Here is a 9,698-nt window from a genome sequence, read left to right on the forward strand (position 1 = left end):
TTATTGCTATTATATTTCATAATAATTCTAAAATATAACTATATAATCATTATTAAAATTAAGTTGCTGCTGCTGCTTCTGCTAAGTCACTTCAGTCGTGTCCAACTCTGTGCGACCCCATAGACGGCAGCCCACCAGGCTCCCCTGTCCCTGGGATTCTCCAGGCAAGAACACTGGAGTGGGTTGCTGTTTCCTTCTCCAAAAAATTAAGTTACATGTTTTCAAATAGCTTTCATTTTTCTTTAGTAACCTTTTATGGATCCTGCAAAAGCTGTCTCTGCTCCCCAAATATGATGTTTTGTTGTGCTAATCGTTCAGGCATGTCTGACTTTTTGCGATCCGGTGGACTATAGCCGCCCAGGTTCCTCAGTCTATGGAATTGTCCAGGCAAGAATATTGGGGTGGATTGCCATTCCATTCTTCATAAATATGCTGTAGACATGACAAAATGCATTAATTTTTATAGTTAAAATATCACGCAGATAAAATATATTCTCTTCAACAAGCTTTATGAGGATGGCCCAGGCTGTGTATCAAATAACAGTGAACAATGAACATAGTATCTTTACCACGTGGTCCAGGAAGAACGTAAGTAAATAGAAAGTAAATGCTTTCTATCTTCCAGAGGGGATGCGTGCATGTTATGACGTGGTGTAGTATTCGTTATGCTATGTTATATTACATACTGTGCTATAATACACGATGCTATACTGTGCTGTATGTTATGCTATGCTATTCTATGCATTACACTGTATTACACTATGATATCTCTTTTTCCTAGATGTTTGTTTTCCAATTCTATGAAGCCCTCTTTAGGTGCATTGCTTGGCCTAATGTTATGAATTTGGAATGAGTTTTGAGGTATAGAGAGACTGGGAACGGGTTCACTCCAGGGCACTATTTCTGCACCATTCCCCTGTGACTCAGTCCTGTCACTCCCTTGGCTTCCAGTTGGTGGTGACTTGCATTCAGGTGCATCCATAGGGGGATGTTACTTATCTTTCCTCATAGGATGCTAACTCCTCAAACTCAATCTCAAGTCTAGTACAGTATTCTAGAGCTGGGTTTACCATGCCAGACAAAATTTCTATGCATTAGACAAAGTCTCTGGTAGGCTAAGGGAAACTGAGAGACAAACAGCTGTTATTTCCCCCATATTGTCAGTGTGAGGGATTACCTGCATGCTCAGTTGCTCATTCATGTCTGACTCTTTGCGACCCCATGGACTGTAATCCACCAGGCTTCTCTGTCCATGGAATTTTTCAGGCAAGAATGCTGGAGTGGGTTGCCATTTTATACTCCAGAAAATTGCATCCCAAATATGAAGCAATTCCTGACCCAGGGGTTGAAGCTGTGTATCTTGTAATTCCTGAATTGGCAGGTAGATTCTTTATCCCTGGGTTACCTGGGAAGCCCATAAGGGATTATGCCTGAAAGGAAATCAGGCTGACTAGGCAGCATATATTTCTATACACAAATACTAAGAAATTTGATTATTACTTTGGTTCTTTTAGGCCCTCAGTCAAAGCTTCCTGTTTCCTTTTGAGGTGGTTGTCATTACTCTTTCCTATCCTGTACTCAGCACCTCCAAATAAGATTGAACTTTTGCTTGACTGGGGCCAAATGTTCAGAATAGTGAAAGCAAATAGATCTAAAATGCCATTTATAGTAAATGCACCATTATTACATATACCATTCAATGAAGAGGAAAATCTCTGCTAATTTAACACTGATACTATATTTTATATCACTTAGAGTTTTTATTTTATTCTACTGAAATACCTCTTTGTATATATTACACTTGTGAAATCATAAAAAGAATATTTAAGTGAAATAATTGATTAAATGACTCTAAAACTACAACTTCTTTCCATTCAGGGTCTAACTTTTTGATCTGGAAACACCAGTGCATTTTTTCCCATGTAAAATCATGCTTGGTGGCTACACAAGCATTAATGATTCATTGTTTCTTGAAAAATGCTACAGTAGTTTCTGTATGCTTATTGTCCAAGCAGCTAACAGTATTTTATAATTTTTCATACACAGGGGCAGGCAGTAACAACTTCCAAGCCTACCTGTTCCTGAATGACAATAGTTATGTCATCTAAATTCGGATATGTTAAAATTTGAAGGAAAAGAAAAGAATCCCTGAAATAATGCAACTACATGTTAGCTGGAAACTTCAGATTCTCAACCACCATAGCTAAAGGGTAGGAATGTCTGCTTCTAAACATTCAGGATTCAGCTCCAGAAGCACTCCTGACCCAGTACTGTCACATTTGCAGTAGTCAATGGAAAACAATGCCACATGTCACTGAGTGGCATAGGTGGGTTTCCCTGGTGCTTCAGTGGGACAGAATCGACTTGCAATGTAGGAGACCCAGGTTTTATCCCTGGGCTGGGAAGATCTTCTGGAGAAGGAAATGGCAACCAACTACATTATTCTTGCCAGGAAAATCTCATGGACAGAGGAGCCTGGCAGGCTACAGTCCATGGCACCACAAAGGATTTGGAAACCAGTTAGCAACTAAAGAAGTAAAGCACAGAGGTGTATTTTGTCTGGGAAATTTTGCTTCGTATGACCATAACAAGAAGATGAGCCTTTCTAATTCCTTTTGGTCCTGGATTTTTCCCCAACAAGCACTTCTCACCTACGTCTGGGAACATTTCCTGAAAAAAGGTCGTGTATAATTCACTGGGTGAAGGAGTATGTGGGACCACAACCTGCTATAGTCCTAAGCATTCTTGGATACCCTCCTTGCTACATACACACAGTCACAATCATTTCAGACTTCCATATTTCATGGAGAGGTTTATCAACATTATAGAAAGTTATTTTTTGTTCGTGAGTCAACTGCCTACAAAGGTAGCAAGCTAAGAGGTTAGTAATGAACAAAATACCCTATGACAAAGTATCCTAGAGAAGGGGATCTGTCACACATATTCAAAATAACTTCCCAAGTCTGAATACTAGAAGTTAAACATGGTCCCTCTTTCCCCTGATTTCTTCAGAGAGCATTTGCATATGTTCAGTTCAGTTCAGGGGCTCAGTCGTGTCTGACTCTTTGTGACCCCATGGACTGCTGCATGCCAGGCTTCTCTGTCCATCACCAATTCCCAGAGCTTGCTCAAACTCATATCCATTGAGTCAGCAATGCCAACCAGCCATCTCATCCTCTGTCATACCCTTCTCCTTCTGCCTTCAATCTTTCCCAGCATCAGGGTCTTTTCCAATGAGTCCGTTCTTCCCATCAGGTGGCCAAAGTATTGGGGCTTCAGCTTCAGCATCAGTCCTTCCAAAGAATATTCAGGACTGCTTTCCTTTAGGAGGGACTGGTTGGGTCTCCTTGCAGTTCAAATAACTCTCAGGAGTTTTCACCAAGACCACAGTTCAAAAGCATCAATTCTTCAGCGCTCAGCTTTCTTTATGATCTAACTGTCACATCCATACATAACTACTGGAAAAACCATAGCTTTGACTAGACAGACCTTTGTTGGCAGAATAATGTCTGCTTTTTAATGTGCTGTCTAGGTTGATCTAGCTTTTCTTCCAAGGAGCAAGCATCTTTTTATTTCATGGCTCCAGTCACCATCTGCAGTGATTTTGGAGCCCTCCAAAACAAAGTCTCTCACTGTTTCCATTGTTTCCCCATCTATGTGCCATGAAGTGATAGAACCAGATGCCATGATCTTAGTTTTCTGAATGCTGAGTTTTAAGCCAACTTTTTCACTCTCCTCTTTCACTTTCATCAAAAGGCTCTTTAGTTCTTCTTCGCTGTCTGCCATAAGGGTGGTGTCATCTAGTATCTGAGGTTACTGACATTTCTCCTGGCAATCTTGATTCCAACTTCTGTTTCATCCAGCCTGGCATTTCACATGATGTACTCTGCATAAATGTTAAATTAAGTTAAATAAGCGGTGTGGCAATATACAGCCTTGACATACTCCTTTCCTGATTTGAAACCAGTCTGTGTTCCATGTCCAATTCTAACTGTTCCTTCTTGACCTGCATACAGGTTTCTCAGGAGGCAGGTAAGATGGTACGGTATTCCTATCTCTTGAAGCATTTTCCACAGTTTGTTGTTATACACACAGTCAAAGACTTTAGCACAGTCAATAAAGTAGAAGTAGACATTTTTCTGAAACTCTTTTGCTTTTTTGATGATCCAACGGATGTTGGCAATTAGATCTCTGGTTCCTCTGCCTTTGAACATCTGGAAGTTCATGTTTCACATACTTTTGAAGCCTGACTTGGATAATTTTGAGCATTACTTTTCTAGCGTATGAGATGACTGCAATTATGTGGTAGTTTGAACATTCTTTGGCATTGCTTTTCTTTGTGATTGGAATGAAAACTGACCTTTTCATGTGTGCAGTCAAATGAAGGAAACTGTCAAAATTTAACAACTTAATTTAAATATTTTTCATTATCATTTATCCTGAGCATTTTCCAGGAGTCAGGCTCTAATCTGCTTCTAAGCTGCTTGACCCTGCTTGACTCACTCTGTGTTCCATGAACTGTTTTCTTCTTCCTCTTCTGCTCTCTTTTACTATTAATTTTTATTTTTTGCCCAGAGAAGTTTCATGATCTTATCTGCTTCCTCAAATCATATTTTCAGTCTTCAAAGGGCTTAAGGAGGTAGAAAATATTCAAATAGAAATCAAGGCCATGCATAATTTCAAAGACTTCATGCAAGGGTTAGGCCTGACTTGATTAGAAATTTTAAGTACAGACAAAAATCAAGAGTCAGTAAGAAATTTGATGCAGGAAGTCAGAAGAAGAAGTAACAGAACCATGGGGGAGAGCTCTGCCTCATTCACTTAAGGAAACTAGTTAGCTTTAGCCAGTCCAACTTTAGCTTTATGCATTTCTCCTCCACTCTCACATTCTTGCTTCTGTCATCACTCCTTAATGGTAAAGCAGCTAGAACCCAACATCAATTTATCAGTCAGGCTGCATTAGGAAACATCTTTTTAGCTCTGATTTCCTAAGCTCCACTTCCAGAGGTGTGTCTTAATAGATGTTAGAGTTTATGCTGTGAATATATAATAATTTTATTTATTTTAAGGTTTTTTAGCTGACTTAGTGATCATCCAGACTAGTAAATTAATTACTACACTTAAAATGGTTTGATTCAATTACATGATCTAACATCCAGAATACATTCTGAAGAATAAAACATATTTTCCAGGAAGGAATAAGTTACAATGAAAGCTTAAAATTTGAAAGGAAGGGCCAAAGGGAGGAGCCATGATGAGGGCATTTGGAGATATCCAATTTACCATACAGGGAAAGGATACCTACAGGATAAGGGAAAGTAAAATTTAGGATATAGAGGTTGTTCCAAATGGACAGGACTAGGAGAGTAGCAAATAAAGTTTCTCATATTTGCTGTTTGGTTTAGGTTCTTCCTGGAAAATACAAGCATTTGCATACGTTGGAATATCGTTTCATCGCACTGTTTAAAATGCTAGAGGTAAAGGGAGTGAACCCAGGGGATGGGGGACCTAAGCAAGAGGGAGACTTGATTAGAACTTGTCTGTTGCTTGCGCTGTGTGATGCCCACACATCTGAAGAAAATGAAGCATTTTCTCTGATTAACCATGTATATTTCTGAAAAGATTGGCAGTTCTTAGTTCTTGGTTCAAGTTCCTTGGTTTAGGGGAATTACATCCTTGTAAATTTTGAACTCAGGTTCCCTTTAAGAAATGTTTTTGTCTCCTTGATATCCAATAGTGCTTGTCATATATTCGTGTCTAACAACTACCTTTTGCATGTGTGAATGACTGAATAAATGATTGGATGTAAAGCAAGCTCGTTCTGAGGAAGAAAAGAAGGAAGAAAGAGTTTTACTCTCCCATTAAGTTCTCTAGAGTTCTTTGAATGGTCAAGGCCAGATTTCTTATGTCATGTCTTGATGTACCCTTTGAATCATAAATTAAATAAAGTACCTAATTTTTTTCCATTAAGTCTTTTGCACATATCAAGATTTTTTTTTCCATTTTATGGAATATTAATAACAATAGTAGTATTAGTTACAGCTAATAATTGTACATTACTGTAATTCAATTATTTGCAAGAGCCAAAAAATCATCTCTTACTTTGGCTATGTCACCTGCAGAGACAATTTCTTTGTGATAGAATGCTGTAGAAGGTTCCATTCTCTCCTCCATATATCTCCATATATCTCCTAGAGGAACTGAGGTCAACCTTTGTGAAATAATATTCCTTCAGAGTACTGACCATTTCCAAGAAATTTAAAACAGAAACTTTCTCCATAATGGAACTTCCCAACTGAGTTCTCCTTCTGCTTAACCACAGTTTGGCTACATCCTCTACTGAGAACTCAGTCATATTTCTAGAAACTGCCTTATTTTCAGAAAACACCTTGCTTGTTATTATACACTTGACTCCATTCATTTTAGCCATGATGAATCATTTACTCTTTGGGTAGGCCCAGTAATAACATCAGGAATCATTGCTGGGAAATCTAGAATATAAAATAACCTAGCTACCTGGTAAGAAGGACTTTAGGGTAAGTACATGAATGTGAATGCAAAATTTAATTCTATTCATAAATCAATATATATATCTAAAGCAAATTTTATTTCTTCCTTAAATTTGTTCTGCTTAATTTTGTGTTGTCTATATTTCTGATTCTATACCAAAAATAATTACAACATTGAGATAGTAAAGTATTTTATTTGGAGTAATGGCCTCCTCAATTCCAAATAACTTTTATGCACCAAAGAAGTAATTTTCCTCTTAAAGTAGACTTTAGGGGAGATAGTCCTGCTAACTACATATCCCAAACAATTTATGATATATAGGTTAATGCCATTATGACTGACCAATGACTTACTGTTTAAATAGTTAACCTATATGCCCTAACAGGTCATGTTTGTCAATCCAGTAATACTAACCAAGAAGTCTAGTATTTAATATTGCTCTTTCTTAACATTTCTAGTACAGAATACAGGTTCTTATGCCTGTTTCTAAACAGGCCTGGTCATTCTGTGAGGGCGTCAAGACTCATGAACCTTTAACAATGCTTATGTTTCTGTGATTATGCTATAATCCATCTTGCCTAGTACCTCTTCTGGAATATTTGGGGTTCTTTTATATTGTTTATGTTACAAATTGAGCCAAATGGCCATTAGAACAAATACCAATCATCTAGAATAAAGAAATCTGAGAAGGTCACTTTACTCGTTTGTCCCTTCTTACCTGCCAAGTGGCCTGATAGCACTCCTCATCCTTCCTAGGCCCCCACTGAACCAAGCAGCCCTGCTTTGCCCATCACTTTCCTATTTTTTGCCTTGCCATCTGTTCTGCTTTGATGTGACTGTTAATAATCGGTGTGACCTAAGTGATGACACCATTAATTTAGAGATTCGAGGGCATCTGCACTCTTTTGCTGCTACCTTTTGACATTCTTCATCAAGTTGACTGCTGCTACCATGCTCATTTCTCCTCTGAATTCAAGACACATACAATACATTGTCTCATATATATTTCTACTTGGACATTTAAGAGATGTTTTAGAGATTATTTTAGAATCTTGATTTCTTTTCCCCCAACAATCTTCTCCCAAAATATTTACTAAAGCAGTGAATGGTAACTATATGCTTCCCATCACCTCGGTCACAAACTTTGAAGTCATGACTGTCTCTCTCTCACATAATTCACATCCAACTGATCAATATATATTGGTATATCAATTCTCTGAAAATTATACAAGATATGTCCATTTCTCACTTTTCCACAGCTGTTACCCTTGTCCTAGCCACCAACACTCTTCATTTAGATTATTACAATATGCACCTAGTTGACAATCCTATCTCAATACATCATTCAGAGTGATTCTGCAAAATTGTTAAAGAAGATAATTTTATGACTCTTCTCAAAACCCATCACTACACATCTTAGGTCAAGAGCAGTAAAAGGTCACAGAGTCCAGTGTTCATGGGCTAAATGCTGGATCCCAGGTGTGCTGTTACCTCTCCTTCACCTAATTGTTCTGTCATTTTCAAGTCCCAGTGCACCAATTTCATACTTTTATCTTCCTCACTGTTTAACTCTCTCTCTCTTTTATAGTTCAGCATGCAGTAAAAAGACACCTCTAGGTTTCCTGCCTAGGCTCCAACATTTCCCCATGCAGCCATCCATGCGGAACAGGAACTTGGACATCCCAGGGTGCCGTGCCCCCTATCTCGCTGTCTACCACATTCAAGCAAGGGGTTCCTAGGTGACACTAGGGTTTTGAGTTTAGCCAGTCTGGAATCCCACCAGGAATTGCTTGAAAAAGCTGTGGCAGCCCTGGAGGGGACTAAGTAGCCTCTGTGACTATTAACAATCTGTTAAAAAGCAGGGGGCCAAATTGTTTGTAAAGATGATGTGTATGGAGATACAAACAGGGTTCTTTAGGCAGGTGACAACTGAATTTGTATTAAAGATTTCCTTGTTGATTGTTCCAAAACCAAACTGTTAGAGGCAGCTATTATGGCAGAAACCAAGCTTGTTTAGATTGAAACCCCTACACATCCTGGCCTGAAGATGACTGACTGAAACCTGTGCACATACTGTCCTTAAACTTGGAGACATTATTTTAATCAGTGATAACACATTTATGTCAACATATTTCCAGTGGCCTTATGGGCTTAGTGTCACTTAATCCTCTGTTTCTTACAAAATTCTCTTGGAGCAGTTCCATCTCCTGTTGACTGTTACCCCCACAATAAAGGCCTGAAGACTCTATAAGTCCGTATGGAGAAGCATTTTGAAAATGGAATGGCAGTTGCTCAATTTCTACAGTCAGATCCTTCGGTAGAAAAGGTTATTTATCCTGGGCTGCCCTCTCATCCTCAGCATGAGTTGGCAAAGCATCGATTCACAGGTCACCCAGAGATGATCGCCTTTTATATCAAGGGTTCCTTCAACATACTGATACTTTCCTCAAGAACCTTAAGTTATTTATTCTGTCTGAGAGCTCAGGGGGAATATGAAAGTCTTGCTGAGCTTTCAGCATTCATGACCCATGCATCAGCGGCTAAGAGTGAAGTCCCTGGAATAAGTGACACACTGATTCTACTCTCTATAGACTTAGAGAATAAACAAGACCTACTAGACAATCCAGATCAAGTTTTGAAGGCAGCAAACCCTCCAAATGCAAGTTACAACTAGCATTCCATAACTGCTATCCAAAGTCACTTCCAGAGAAAAACTAATCTTCCACATAATTGAACGGACCATTAATGAGTCTTTACAGAATTTTCAAGTGAAAATTTTAAGGTACCTCATTACCTTTCACACCTTCATCCCTCTTAAAATGTTTCCTCTTTCCCTTGCAAGCAATGCGCCACTTGGGGCCTTTACATTTACTTTTTAATCCAACTCAAATATTTTTCTCCATTACATTCAAGTATCTCCATTACATTCATTCATATCTGCATTTGTGAAAAGACATTGACCAAGTAAGACAAGATAGTAGAGTAGGAAAAACCTGAGCTTGCCTTTTGTCATGAAAAAACAAAAAAAGTACATATAGAACATTTTCATCTCTAAGAATGAGCTGAAAACTAATAGAAAAGATTTTCTGCAAGTACAGATAAAAAGAAAGCCACGAGAGATGGGGTAAGAGTATGGAGAAACAATCTGGCTGGGACGCACACCCCAAGCACTGTGTTCAACAAACAGG

The 9,698-nt window shown here is 38.6% G+C and overlaps 1 pseudogene; it reads left to right on the forward strand.

The window, feature by feature from the left end:
* Positions 1-516: 516 nt before the first annotated feature.
* On the forward strand, positions 517-9,278 carry LOC133252161 (cystathionine gamma-lyase-like; annotated as a pseudogene).
* Positions 9,279-9,698: the final 420 nt, after the last annotated feature.

The sequence above is a fragment of the Bos javanicus genome, chromosome 7 (genome assembly GCF_032452875.1).
Source record: "Bos javanicus breed banteng chromosome 7, ARS-OSU_banteng_1.0, whole genome shotgun sequence".
In the NCBI taxonomy this organism is placed as follows: Eukaryota; Metazoa; Chordata; class Mammalia; order Artiodactyla; family Bovidae; genus Bos; species Bos javanicus.